This window comes from Strigops habroptila, chromosome 13, assembly GCF_004027225.2.
Source record: "Strigops habroptila isolate Jane chromosome 13, bStrHab1.2.pri, whole genome shotgun sequence".
Lineage (NCBI taxonomy): Eukaryota > Metazoa > Chordata > Aves > Psittaciformes > Psittacidae > Strigops > Strigops habroptila.
The window spans coordinates 7,019,234-7,035,217 of NC_044289.2; positions in this window are offsets into that span (position 1 = coordinate 7,019,234).

Genomic DNA, 15,984 nt, shown 5'->3' on the forward strand with positions numbered 1-15,984 from the left:
TTGCTTAGCGGAAGAAACACACTTGTATAATTGATTCAAATGGAAACATTCTCTTTTACTCAATAGGAAATACTTCTTCTATTTATGCCTGTTATTTAACAAAGAAAATTGTCTTTCTGAAATGAACATCAAAAACTAACTTAAAAAAGAAAACTTTGGCATTCACCAACTCCTTCCCTTATTTTGGAGAATAAATTATCTACCAAATCTATACTAATTCATGCAAATGTTTCATTCCCTTAAAAATTCAGTATTTAGACATTTACTGAGAAAAAAAGCAACAAGTTCCTTTTCCAAAGCTTCATCTGTGGCTAAGTAATTACTGAAACATCTTGCCCCCGTGCTAGTCTCTAGTAGATCACTGCAGCCTGCCTTCATTGCAAGAGTTTATGATTAATGGGATGTCTGAGATTTGGATCCAGTGTGCAGATGTTACAAAATACATCACAAGTCTTAGTTTTCATAAGCTGAAGAAAGAGCTGCTTTGCTAGTCCTACAAGTCCTCCTTGAACTCCACCAAAATATGAATTAACTCCTGGGAAGTTAAGACAATGCAGGTTTCTGGTATCGGGCCATAACGCGATTGAAATGGGCTCAACAACAACAGGAGAAATATAACCCTTCCTATCCTCCCCTTCCTAGCCTCCCACCTTCCTTCACACATTAAGTGAATTTCCCTTCCTCAAGTTCTTCATATATTGTAGGGAAAATCCTCTTCTAACTCATTTTACCACTAAACTCATTCTGTTCTAGGATTCACCTTTTGCTCTGAAAAAAGGATTGTGTTTATTTTTCTTCCAAAACGGGTAGAACAATCCTTTTTTACCTTTGTTGTGAAAGCACCTTCTAACATACATTCCCTAAAGCAGCACATATAGCTAGCATTTAGGAAACACTACAGCTTCCTGGGCCACCAAAGAATTTAAATCGGTTCTCCTCACTGTCTTAACCACGTTGGAAGAGAATCCTAGAGTAAAACTGTGCTGAGAGCTCAGGTACATAAATACATACAGAAGACTCCTGTTTGAGTCTTTGGGCATTTTAGGTAGTAACTTGGACTTTTGCGAGTGTCCCCTCCATTCCCTGCTGTGGTTCCCAGCACTGCTCATGGCACTGCTCTCATGGTGCTCACACCCAAGCACTGCTCTCATAGTGCTTTCCCAGGGGGACAGGACAGTGACTGCCTACCCCACTCCCTACTCACATGTAGCAATCCAGAGCAACAAACTGCTCACCTGTACCACAGTATAGCAACTAGGTCTTCACTGCTTATGCTAAATTCTAGCCATGCTTATTCTCTAATCCCAAGCTTGGATAACAACAAACAACTCAGAAGAGTCTCCATAGTTACTTGACAGGATAGGACCATCATCATACAGAGCTTTTCACACCTGCTTCCCTCTCCTTTTATTTTTTGGAGGAATAATAATTAAGCTAGAAGAACATGGCATTGCTCTACCATTTTAGCCATTTCCTTGCATCTCAGACCACACTTGATCTTTTCCTCCCTATGTAATTGACATTTCTCTCTGTTCATTTCTATGCTAATCAGATGATGAACCCATGTCAAATTTAAAGGAAATACTGAGGCTTCTGAGTATTACTCCCCAGAGAAATACCAGAAGCACCTTTCTCAGATATGACTCTTCTATGATACACCTTTGCATAACACACTTGAAAATTCTGGGGATGTTCCCTTGGTGGTTTTCATTTGTTTGTTTGTAAATATCTTCCTCAGTTTAAAGCACCACAAACAACAGTTTGTCACATGAATGTTCTGTGAAGCAAAACTCCTACATGGGATTTTCAGCATTGCCAGACTTGCTTTGGGACCTTCATCACATATTTAGCCAAGCTGTGCCTCATTTTACTGAGCTCTTGCAAGCAGAATGAAAGGCATAATCACAGAGACTTCAAGTTGTTTCTGGGCTCAGACGAAATATTTGTCTGTGTTCGGTTTCAAGCTGCATTTTTTTGACAGAGTTTAAAAATACAGAATTGAAAATTCTGTATGTGACATAGAATGTATAATTCTTTTTTTTTTTTTTAGTAAGTACATGCTTATGTGTCCAGAACTCCAGGTAGGAGAATTTCAAGCAAATGGAAATAAATGTAAAACAATTGCACGTAGCTCTCATAAAGCCGTAGAAAGCTGTGAAACTGATTTCTAGGTCCTAAAATATCATACCCCATTCTACAATAAAGTTTCTTTCTTTCCAAACACCTGCTCTGCAGCCCCTTGTCATCTGGGACACTGCTGCTTCATGGAGCAGGTTTTCAGGCAATGGATTGTTGGAGTAGTTGCTGGAAATTGGCTCTGCAGAAGTACTTGGGAGTGAAAGCACCCAGCACCTTGTAGCGTAGAGACCAGAGAGGGAAACAGAGCCTGTATGGATGCTAGCAAATAGGACAAACCTAGAATCGTGTCCTGTCTGCGTTTTGACTAGAACACACAGATTTAAAGACTTCTTTTCGTTTGACACATCCCCCATCAGTCTTTAGTTTATTGCCACACATTACACTGAACTGTAAAGTCAAGGCTTGACCTTTATTTTTTTTGAGTCCAAGTGAGAAAGTAGATGAGATACTGGGACAGAGGCAGACTTTTAACCTCAGAGGCTAGCAACGGAGGCAGAAGTGCTGAGCCTGAAATCTGTGTTGGGCTGTTACCAAGACATCACTTATTTCACAGCCATCCACAGACTGTCACATCATTTCAGTACTAGAAATACAGGGTGATCACTAGAAATAATGATAAGTAATTTAAAAAATAAAAAAATAAACAAATAAAATTAATATTCCTAAGCCTCTCAAGAAAAGAATGCATTTGAGAGTCAGATTTTTTCAAGAAGAAAGTCAAGCCCAAACACTAGTTAGGCCTGTCTGCAGATGTGAATTCTGCATGTAAAAATATACACAGAGACTTCTTTAAACATGAAGCCAATGCTACGAAGAAGTAGATGTAATTTTCCAAACAAAAATGCTATGATCCCTACCTTAAGCACTTAGATAACTACTCTACATGCTTGGAAGATACTCACACTAGAGAGGTGGGGGGGCAAAATAAAATATTTTTGTGTAGAATTTCACTATTCCACACCCACAAAGGGAGCGCTGTAACATGCAAGGAAGAAGGGAACATGCTTGGAAAGATCACCCTAAAATTACAACCAAAGCTTCATACTGATGCCAATACTCTTAATTTACTCTCTGAACTGAAAGCTATCAACAGGAGAAAATTTAGGGCTTTTTGGAGCCCCAGATGATTTATGTCTGACTGTGGGAGGAGCAGAAGTTATCAATCTATCAAACCATTTTCAAACTAACGTACTTTTTCTACCAAAAATGTTTTAATGTTTTCTCGGCAAATTTCTCAGTAAAAAAAAGAACACAACAGACAGACCCTTCCATAGTCAGTGTTTGTTCTAAATTTTCCCAATCCTTCAGAATTACACAAGAGGATACACACTAATTCAGTCTTTTTTCCATTTGTGTTTTTCCACATGTATGTTTAGAGATGGTAAATGGTTCATCTGTGTCTTAGTCTGTTAAATGATCTTAAAGTTCCTGTAAGTTTTCCTCACATAACAAATATTTCCAGACTAATGAAAATAGATTTTAGATTTAAAAAAAAAAACAAAAACAAAAAAACAATCCTTTAGAATTCCTAAATTTCTCTTGTGTGATCACCTGTATTTACCCTGAAGCCTTCGTACAGAGAGGCTGTGGCAAAAGGAAAGAAATACAACAACTGGCGTCTAAGACATTTGTCTTTAACAGGGCTTTGGGTTCCTGTTTTCCTTCCAAAGTACAAGCATAATGCCCCAAAGTCTGCAAAAGGCTAACACAAGCATTCTGCTTTGGATTATGACTGAGCGTTAGTGACCTGCACAATGGCAAAAGTCATCAAGCCAGTCAAGGCAATTGTGGTGAAAGATTACAGGAAAGGAACAGAAGCCCGCTCGGAGCGCTGAGGAACCCAAGACTCATGCTGCTCTCCTCAAACCAGAATGGGCAAAACCTTCCCCAACAGCCACACCGTATTCTCTGCAAACTCTGTTAAAGAATTAAATATTTAAGCACCCTCACAAAACCGCTGTATCTGCATCTGAATCACCCTTCGTGGAAGATCGCAATGTTTGGAGTTCTTAATGAAGCCTTGTTTGGCAAAGTTACAAAATCACATTTTAAAAATCTTATTTTTCCACCATCAATGCTCCTTTATATGCATGATGACAAAACTGAATCCAGTTTAAAATGCACCTGTCAGAGCTGTCAGCCATCAGCAGAGCCCTTTTGTTCTTTGGTTATGCTGCAAGGCTATTCCAGCATGTTTTCACTAAGAGGAGGAGCTGTCATCTGAATATGGCAAAACAAAACTGCGTGACTCACTCTGCAGAATCAGACATTAGAACTTGGAGGAAGACACACAGCCTGTCTGAGGCTTCAGACTCCTGTAGACTGAGACTTTCTGCTTGAACAGCACCCAGCTCCCACCACAGAGCTGATCCCACTGCAGCAAGCTAACAAGGTGATGAGAACAGCCCTCAGCGAGCAGCAGTTCGGAGCCCTGTGAATCAGCACTTGCTCCGTGCATTGCTACAACAGTCACAATTAACACCCAGCTTGTACAACAGAGGTGGCAAAACAATACTGGAGTTAATAAGGTGTGGCAAATAAAGGAACACGTAATTTCTACAGCAAAAATGAGGGAGAACATAACTCCTTTGGATGCATACACCAAAACTAAAGCTATTTAGGCATCCACCTATTTTTTTCTTGCTTATTAATTTTTACCACTGAATCTAGGCATTTTGTACCCTGTGGCACCTCCTGGAAGTTATAACAGTTGAACTAGTGAGATCTGTGAAAGCACTCCCTCTTTGAGAGAGGAAATGATTTTTAGTCAAACAGTCAAATGTTTTCCCTGCCATCTGCACAACCTTTTGTTAAAACACCTTCTATACTAAGACACCTGATTAAACAGATGGGGAGAGAAAAAAAGCCTTTGTTGAAGTTTTGGCATCCCATTTCTTCAATTAGATCCTTCCAATAAGTTTTCAGCAATACCAGAATGTTCCACATACTTTTAATCATAAAACTTTTGCCAAGAAGGGGTAAAAGGAAGTAATTCATAGTGCCCTGTATCTTTATAAGTCTGAAAATACATCATTGCAAATAATAGAATGGATTGGGTTGGAAGGGACCTTAAAGCTCATTTAGTTCCAACTCCCTGCCACAGGCAGGGATACCTTCCACTAAACTAGGTTGCTCCAAGCCTGGGGTGTGTGACTGAGCTCAAGCACACATGCCTGGGTCATGGTGAGCTTCTCATCAACCAACACCCCCAAGTCCTTCTCCCCAGGGCTGCTCTCAATCCAGCCTGTATTTGTGCTTGGAATTGCCCTGACGCACATGCAGGACCTTGCACTTGGCCTTGTTGAACTTCATGAGGTTCACAAAGACCCACTTCTCAAGCCTGTTGAGGTCCCCCCAGATGACATCTGTTCCCTCCAGTGTGTCAACCACACCACATAGCTTGGTGTCATCAGCAGCCTCTCCTCCACTAGTCACTTGCAATCTACAGCAGTAGCACCTTGAGTTTGAAGCACACCAAGTAAATATGGTAAAGATAGATCGAAGTACAAGGGAAGCATCAGATGTGTACCACCTACACCAGTACTTATCCCTAAAAGCCTGGGCAAGCAGTTTTTTTAAATGTTCAGTACAGATGTCAATCCCAGCAGGACAAAGACAACATTGTGATACTGCTTTGTTGAGCCAACACAGAAAATGCAAATTAAAATACACAACTTCTTGATAGTCTGCATTAAGTGCTCAAAATTCAGGCAATCTACTAATTCATGATGTTGTAAAGGAGCATTTGTTCATAACTAAATGCATGAAATTGAATGCTGGTGATTTGCTTACTGTAATCAGGTTAGGTGTATGCAGAGGGAAAAAAAAGTAAAAATCAGCTACACTCTTTCTTTCACCCTGGAAATGGCCAGCACCTCTAAAAAAACACATAAACCTCAATTGTCGGCTAAGAAATTGATTGCCGACTAGATTGGCACAACTCATAATTCCTGTAACAGGATGGGCAGCCATATCAGTCAGTACTGGCAAGTAAGGACTGATGCTCCAGATGGCTGGCAGCATTTAAACAAGATGGGACCTAGATCAGATGCCAGCAAAGCAGTGAGCAAATCAAAATCATATCACTGAAATGTTTAATTTCTCCAAACAATTATGCTTTTAAAAATTAAACCAACAGGATTGTAAAACCAGGAAGCCCTGAACTCTAGTAGGGTTGGAAAGGAAACCCCATGGGTGAGGACAGCCTCCTCCTCCTGGCTGCGTGGAGCTCATTCCCCATGGCCCCTTCACCTCAGCATGCCCCCTTATCTAGAGTGGGACACGGAGACATTTATGAGGGAAAAGCCTGGCAGATGCCAAGATCAGATGCCAGAAGTCTGGATGCTTTTTTGTCATCAGTGTTGCCAGCAGTGGCATCTGCTTGCATTGCTGGCTCCTTGCTCAGCCATCACAGGGGGGTCCTCATTCTGTGCCTGGCCAACACTCTGCTGAGCTGCTGTGGGTCTGGTGGGTCAGGCCACCTCTAAACAGTGACCAAAATTCTTTTAGCACTACTAACCCTTTCATTCTCAAAGGGGGATAGGACAAAGACAGGATTTTCTCCAAACATACTTTCCATAATCTTTGTGCTCTGCCTAGCACCCAGCATAGCCAAAGCTCACTCTCGGCATGCATGTGTTGAAGTGGGACAGTTTAGCATAAAGTTTTCCTAATTAAATTCACTCTGGCTTCAGGTTGGACAGGAATGCAAAGATTGTTGCATGTCAGGATGGAGACATCTTGCTAGCAGCCAGGGCAGAGATAGGCACAGGGCTATGTTTTCCGTCACGTTTACCTCTGCCTACACATCATACACAAGCTGGGTCTACAGCTAGGTGTTTGCATGGCTAACTATAAGCCTTATATACATTTACATATTCATTTATGCTTCCAGGTTTTTGTATATTCACATGGTGCTACATGTTTTCTAAAACTTATAGTTCCTGACTGTAAGGTATTTGGGATCTCACTGTTAAATCCAAAAGGACTCATTAACATTTCAGAACAAGACACCTTATTGAAAACAGCACACGATTGTAAAGAAAGTCTTGAAATCTGCACTTTTTCTTCCCTCCACCTCCAGCACAACATTTATCATATTATAAAGTCTGAACTGCTCATCCTCATGACATGTTGTAGTTCAGGTACCAGTTATTGGGATTCACTCCAACATGCAGACAGCAAAGCTAGCTATTCACATTGGTTCCTATAGCTTTGAAATGTGTTTGTGTTATAAAAGCATGTTTTGACTTCTGGGATATAAAGAAACTTGTCCACAGGAAATAAATGTAGTTCTTGTCACACTTCTGTACTACATTTATTTCTGCAAATTTTAAGATCTTACAGTTCTTCATTGGCTTGATAGCTCAATAATCTCAGAAGCGTCTCTGTTGAACTGTCTACACTATCAGGGCATCTTCAAGAGCAAATGTAAGGGATAATGCTTAAACTGCAGTAAGCACAGAAAGGCTTGTATTTTAGCGCACGTAGATTCATGTGTGGGAATGATTATCCTCAACTTTTCAGCTCTTTGATGCATTGTGTGACAGATACCCACAAATCTTAAGCAAAAGTTTCCTATGTTAAAAGCACAGCCAAGCAGAGGAGCCTGGTCTTCTGGCTATGGAGTTTTGCCTGAATATATCCCCATGTGAATACACTGCTTTGAATGATGTAACATGAAAGGGTCTCCTGCATTGTGCAGAAATTTTCTGTTTTCCATTACTCATACTTGTAAATGTATCTATTTTACAGCTCCCTAAGAAATGAACAAGTCTTAGCATCAGAAATATTCCTAACACATTTTTAGGCAAAACAAAACCAGATAGCCGTTCAACAGTATTAAGTAATTATTTTGTGCTTTGCAAAGGCTCACATTCCTATATAACATTTGGATCCATTTAAGTAATTTCTTAGATTCGCCACACAAGTACAATTAGGTCTTTTCCCACTCTGACAAGAGGTTTTCCTTAGAAGCACCATAAACTGCGCTGCTGACAACACACAGTAGTGGAAAGAGAGACAAGCAAGTGCCTCAGATGTTGGAACAAGAGACACATATGCCAGCATTCAGCACCTGGGACTCCTGCTTAGCAAACGATCCCCACCCCAGCCATGGTATGGAAAACCTGCAATCTCTTTACATCTTATACGACTTATAAAAGATAAATTAATATTAATATTTTTAAAAGCAAGAATAAAGGAATTGTATGAAGGTGTTACTTAGTTCTTAGATCTTAGTTCTTGATCTGACTGAGAGATGACTGTAGGACCCCTACTCTGATCACAGCTCAGGACTACCTCAGGATGTCAAACAATATGGTGATTTTTACATGCCTTTTTTGTGCTTACCAAGGTACTACATACATTTTTAACAGTAAGAAAGCTACAGTAATCACAGAAACTGTGTTATCTTGGACCTGATCTATTTCAAATATAGCTTTTCAAGAGGATTATAAAGAAGGAGTTATAGTGGCAAATCTTCAAATTACTATAGACTAAGCAATCCTTCCTAAAAGGCTTCCTTTGGGTCTTTCTGCTGAAAGCAACAGGACTCCAGAAAGCTTCAGCTATTCAGTACCCTGCAAACCTCCCACCTTTCTTCTTCTCAGAGCTGGTATGAACTGGCACAAAGGAAAGATGATGAAGATATTCCCCAACAATGTCCCTTAGACACACACTCAGGGCACAGAATGCAAATGCAATCATCAATCTGGAAAAATCTAACCACAAGGCAGCAATTTCTACACTTGACAAAAGATATCAATACAAAGACAGATCTATAACCTCCTCTCCTTTGTGATGGATCTATATTGAAATCTCTAGATGTGATGCCAGGCTCCCTTGTATAAACATGGCATTTCACTTGCACCCTGCAGTACCCCACCTGCACAGGATTGTGTTTCCTTTTTTATCCATAGGAAAATGTGAAGAACCCTTATCATTCTGCACACTGTTTATCTCACAAAGGTTTATTCCCCTCAGCGACTGAGCAAAAGCATCCTACTTTTGATCAATAAAGCGGTATCTGCTCTTTCCTGCCTGGAAGAGATTGCTGGTTTTGAGCAGTTCCTAGTTTCTCCTGCAACAATTTATCTTTTTGTTGTTCAGACTTAAAGTTATTTGGGGTTCAAACTTAAAGTTGTTTGTAATGAACCCTGATAAACGGCTCTAGCTGCTTGTGCTGAGATAACTCGAGAAGGGAAACACAGTTAAAGATGCAGTTTCACTGGAAAGCATGACACCTGTACTACTGCCGTATCCCATTTTACATCAATCAAAAGAAAATTCCCCTTCATTCCCATACTTGATAAGCAGAGATAATGTGTGTTTGTGTATAATACAGCTTCCTAGGCTTCATCAATCAAAGAAGAAGAAAGGGAGTCTTAAACTCCACAAGGCTGCCTCAAGGGGTACCCCACGTCCAGCAGTTATCACCCATGCCATGAACATCTTTCTCCTCTCTGCAGAGACCTCGACACTGCAGGGCTGAAAGGAACAGGGAATACTGGGTGAAATTAGGGCATGCTGGACTTGCACTCATCCCCAGCAGCAGCACAGCCTGGGAGTTCCTCCCAGGGAGCCTTAGTGTGGATACGCCTCTCCCAGCACGCATTGCCTGCGCAGATGGATCATTCATTCTCTGCACATGACTCACTGCAAGACCTGTGTTGAGCATCTGCCACCTCTGCCAGTAGATTGAGGAAGGTGAAGGCAGACTGTAACCCACCAAGAGGCCTTCCAGGGAAAAAGCTGAACATATGGACTCTTGTAGCTACCAGGGTGGTCTGCCCTTGCACCAGTAATGAAAAACTGCACATCTCACAGCATAATCTCATTTGTTTATAACCTGCAAAGCTATAACATATCATAGCAACAAGATTAAAATAAATCTTTTTTATTAAGTTAAATAAGGCTCATTTTCATCATATGTAATATTGAAAGAGTCAAGTAGAGCTGCATAAAGGACTAAGAAGAGGAAAAACATCTTGAGCAACCAAGATCACTGCTCTTTTGACTATCAAAGATGGTAATGCAGCTTGTCCTGTTAATGCAGCTGAAAAGGACACACTCTGCTTGGTTTCTAGGACCAAAGACAGTCACAGAGCCTTTGATACATTTAGGTCTCAATAGCACCCAAACCAGTGAAGCCCAAATTCTGGAATAAATCAAAAAGATGTGTCATTTCTCCTGCTACTCTCGGTACTTGGCACATGATCTCTTAAGCTGTTTTGTTGAATTTGATCTGTTATGTACTTTTCGAAAAGTTTTGCTTGTAGCTACTTTTCAGTAGCAGTGGTTTATCATGAAATGTTGCTCACAACATGGGCTGACAACTGTTTGGAAGTTGGTTTGATCGATTTTCTATAGCAAATCGTGTTTTCATTTTAAATGGAAGCAGTAAGATACTTATAACCGGAACATCCACAGTAAAAGGGGGTCACACTAAACATGCCAGACCTGTCTGGGCAGGTCTAATTTAAACACCAGCCTTTTAAGAACGGGACTGTCTTTGAATGAGATTTCTTTGTACTTCTGAAGACAGCACACACCCTTTTCCTGCTGCTTGATTAAACAGCACTTGCCCAATGAATAGATCTTGATCAGGAATAGAAAATGTATGGAGCTGTCCTAGGGAAAATGTGCTCGATCCTTTCCCAGACTCACCTGTGGGAAGACACGTACAGTTACATTGAACGCAGACCTTTCAGATCAGTCCTGTCACATATGGACCACTGCTCTGTCAAACGTCTGTGCCTTTGAGGCATTTCTTTTAAGCCTTTGAATGTAATAAAGCCTTAATGGTAGAAGCCGCCTCTCACAGGAAAGCTGTACTTGTAGATTTGGCTTTGCTCTGTGTCTGTTCTGGAGGGCAAACATAAACCAAGACATGTACCATTTCATGAGATATTGCAGCCCAAGATCCACCATTACAATCACAGCAGAAGTCCTGAAGTGCATCTATCACTACTCTTGCAGAAGTGGATCCTCCCTTGCTAAAAATAACCATTTTTGCTGTGTGAATAATCATCCTTCATCTTGTTCCCACTCACCCATAAGAGCACAAGCCAAAGAGAACAAGGCAGGTGAGTGCTAAGGAGGAGCTGGTTTCCATATGCAAGGTGAATATTAAAAGTTTACACTACTCTGCTTCAAGAGTGGTTTTTTCCTATATCAGAAACTTCAGAAATACTGATTTCTATAGTGAACTGCTTGCAAATGCACTAACTTAATGTGCAGAAAGCATAAACTCCATAGTATATATACATTCTTGTTACATTTTGACATGAGGGTCTTTAAAATAACAAATTATAACTGAAAACTCAATTCCCTCAAAAGCAAGAAAGTTTGCTGTCTAGGACACATAACATGGATTAACTCTGCTCTCTGAGCCAGTTTTCCTGAATTACCTTAGGCAAATCATGTAGCTCCAATAGGAATCAGTGTGAGCTGGAAGTCTGCATCAGGTATCTCAGCTCCCTGTAATTTCCAGGCTTAGCTGCTTCAGCACATTTGAAAGTTTCACACCTCAGCTCCATTGCTCTAAAACACAGAAAAGAGCAGTTCTCTACTTCTGAGTAGTATCATGAGGGTAAATGTATCACAGGCTGTAAAACACTTGAGTACAGTAGTAGTGCACGTGCCTGTGCATACTGTACATGGACAGTAGCTAGGTCAGGCTGGCCCCCATCTCCAGGGTGACTCATTTGCAGGAGAAGGTGCTTGCATTCACTTGGAAGGACAACAAGGCGTGACTCAATGGATCAAAGCAACTTATCAGTACTGAAATCAGTGCCTAATGTTAAATTCTGAACTCCTTTCTGCCAGTTCATTTACATATTAGAGTTTTACATGGCCAGTATTAGCTGAAACTAGACCCCGTTGACAGGCAGATCGTTAATTATGTACTTATGAGATTTCTGCAGTTGCTCTGGTGAACATTCTATAAGGTGGAAGTCATTTTTACAACTGACTTCTTCACTTCAATAGTGTATTTGTACTCCCTACTTTTAGAAGGCCTAACTTTGGGAGCACTGGAGGCACTCCGTCACCATTCTCTCTCCATCCAGGCACTTGACTCTCTAAGGTAGAGGACAGAAAGGTTGACCATGCTGTAAGAGAAAGGATTTTAACTCATCCTCAGAAGTTCGTATCCTGCTATATAAACATCTGCCTGCCTCTTTGGATGGCAAATAGGGATTGTGCTGCAAAAGAATTCTTTACAGCACTTTATCCAGCGAGGCCCTTGTCTCCTGGTGCTTAGACAAACGCTTTTCAGTTTATGTAAATAGTTGGTGGATCAGATTTCCCCCGCTGCCACACCCAGCCAGCCTGAATCACCCGGAGAAACAAAGAGTCAACTTCCATGCATTGCTTTTTTACCAAAGTACACAAGAGTTGCTATGTTACCCTTGTCCCACCAGCAAACAGATTTTTCACTCTGAAAGAATTATTTCTGTGTATCAACCCCCTGCATAATGCTTGTTAAAGTTTGATCTGATCGAGAGGAGGAGCATCGGGTGCTCAAAGTGAGCCTTTATTTCTGGGCTGCATGGTGTTGCTCCTCTAAAGGAGCCAAGCTCCTGCCTCCAAGTGCTTGCCCATTAGTTGGGCTTGCTTTTCTAGAAATGTCAATACAAGACAAGGCCAAATAGATCAGTTGTAATTACAGTGAAAAATTATGGAACAAAAAGCAGCCCTATGACCCTTCTCTACCCATGCTATCTGCACCACAAGCCTCCCAACACCACCATTAGTGTTACAATACAGCCCAACATGCCTGGTGTTTGACCACAACTCTACGCTATCTGCTTCCCTCCTCCAGGAGCCAAGAGACCTGTCATTACCCCTGTTTGTAGCTAGAGGAAAACTCTCTCCTGAGGCTGATGGTTGCTGTGGCAGCCCTGGTGGTGCAAGGACACAAACACAGCAAGGCTTGGGAGGAGATGCAGCTTATGCCCTGGGAAAACCAGGAACCATTTCTAAAACAAACTCTTGTTTTCAGGCTCAAAGGAGAAATGAGGGGGAGAGATGATATTCTGGACGTTTCTTTTAGCATTGTGATGCCTCAAAAAGCCTCGGTTTGCTCATTAGCCTCTGTGCACTCAGACTGCCATACTACTACTTTTAGCTGCTAGCAAGCAAATCCAGAGAGAGACTAGACAAGTGTTCCCAGTGATCACCATTCTCCGACCCAGTTCATCTGCACCCTTGCCCGCATCCCAACTGTACCCTTAATCCTACCCCCAGCCCAACCTCTGCTTCACAGCTGCTGTAGGAATTCAAAAGGACTCTGAAAAACAAAGCACCAAGGTCTGAATTCTCTATGGAAACCTGAATGTAATCCCCATTACGTCAGAAATTTACCTTAATGTTTCCAGCCATCACATACAAAACACTTGAAGAACCAAACCCAACTCCCAGTTTCATTGATGAAAAGGAGGGGAATTAGACCTGGTAGAGTTATTCCTACTTATTAGCCATTAAATATAAAGTGATGTACATGAATTACTTTGTAAGGGTTTGATTTATTGCAGGTGAACAATTCTATTGTGGAGCCAGCTTACTTCATAGCATAGTGTATATACTGAAATCCTTTCTGTTTGTTTAAGCTCTTTATAGAAATTCTTACATAGTTTCAAATAGTTGTGGTTAAACAGTTATAAATACATATGCATTTCCAGCTATGTTACTGTATCTTTTCCATTGCTCTTCAAATGTTTTGTGTGACCTTTATGCCTCATTTTTAATTTTTTTACATGAAGTATAATTATATGAATTTGTCTCAAGACCTCTCTGAATTTTTTCTTTCATTCATTTTATTGTTACGTTACTAAGACTGAGTTTGACCCTATCATAGTGCTCATAAACAATGTGGAGTATAAAATGTGCTGGGTGGGTCATAAATCACTGCAATATGTATTTTAGTTGTTGTTGAAAGTGCAAGCCCAGCTCTTTCTATGTGATTTCTAGGTGAGATTTTACCACTATTACGCTTGAAACATTGTGATAAGCAGAAAAACTTTTTAAATCTCAACAAATTAAAAAAAAAAAAAGTAGTAAAAGAGTGTTCAGTCATTATCTTTTCTTAGTGTGAGGTACTACCCTCATTAAAGAGTTTCAGTTTCAATTGCACAAAGCAGCAGTCAGACAGAAACATCCAGGAAGCTCTTTTATTTATTTGAGTTTTTTTCTTTTTTGTAGACTACCTCAGTTTTAGTGTAATATGCTTAAGATAAGAAAGACAGCTACAGAGGGCACCTTAGTACACTTGCCAAATGTTTTTGAAATGGACAACATATCTTGGGAAGCAGCAGCATGGTCAACATCATATACATTTTAAAGCCAGGCGAGAACCATACTTCAGGATCAGCAAAAGATTGTGTTAGTAAGTCCTCCAGCTCTCACCCTCTTTAGAGAAATAAGCATGCACTCCTTAGAAAAAGAAGAGGAAGAAGAAAACATGTCTGGGTAGATGCTAACTACAAAGTCGGTGGTGATCCTTATCTAGCCTAGAATCACCTAGACTTTGGGGTATGCTTTATGGCTTTTTGGGTGGCAGAAAGCTGACCTTCCCTCCAAAGGTCTGTCTTCATTGCAGGTTGAGAAATCAGGAAAGTAATCAGGCAAAACAGTGAGAAAAGGGAAGGATGCATGAGGGGAAGAGGAGTTATCCCAAGAGAAGCGTCCAAGGGGCCTGGACAAGTGCACATGGCTGCTGGGCAGTTTGTGAGGCTGCTGGTGTGGTGCATGCTATGGGAGTTGGCACAGGCTGTAAATTAACTGATGTGATACATAAATCCACAGCAAAATTGATCGCACACACCCAGCTGAAAAATGTAAGTAAACAATAATTCCTGTCCTTTTTATATCTATTACTTCAAGCTCAAGCATGCTTTAATCCTTCATTTTATTTGATATCATTTACCTTATCCAACATATATAAAAGGATATGTTCTCCTCCTTAGACTGCATTCAACTTTCTATGAAACTAGCTTTAAGGAGTAGGCCAATATTTGTATAGCAGATAATGCCTAAAAGGGCACTCCCCTGTCTAGATAGGCTGAGAAAATTCCCATTTTACTTCTTCAGTACAGAATAAAACATTGTATGCTTAGAGACATGCAGTCTGGCTTCAGCCATGTATTTGATATTCCTTGCATGTGTCCCTTGTGTCTGAAAACTAAGGACTATATGCCAAAAGTCATTCACTTTTCAGATGTGACATGTCTAGAAACGCCCCCATCTTTGAACAAAAACAATCAGGAGTATGGCACTCTTGTAGAGCTTTCAAACAGTTGTAAGAAATACAGGGTTATAAAGTCCCCTATACTTCAAACAAGAATAGAGGGACTGACAGGGAACAGAAAAGATGTGGAAAACAGGAAAAGCAGTTAAACAAATGAGTGTGGAGAACTGGGTTCTGTGCCTGACTCCACCTTAGGTGCTTTGTTTGGCCTTTGGCAACTTACTTATCATTTCTGTCTCTGTTTCCTTAATGCTTTTAAGGAAAACTTACAGATAAGATGATGAGCTTGTAGAAATTAGAGACCAGCACTGAGTGTAGCAAAAGCACCTTCTCTTGGGAGAAAGAAGTGGAGAATGGAATGAAGGAATTAACATTTAGTGAAGTTTCAGCTCTCGCTCCTAGCATTTGGCATTGCTCCTTTATCGCAAAGTCATCAAAAGAAGCCTATATTGCTTTGCCTCTAAGGGCCTTATTTTATCTTCTCACCTGCTCTTCTTCTGTAAGTATGACTTCTAGTCTTATGAGCTTGCATAATCATGCATAATCACAATCAAAGTGTGACACACTGCTGAACCAGCACCTTTGCCCATCTATCC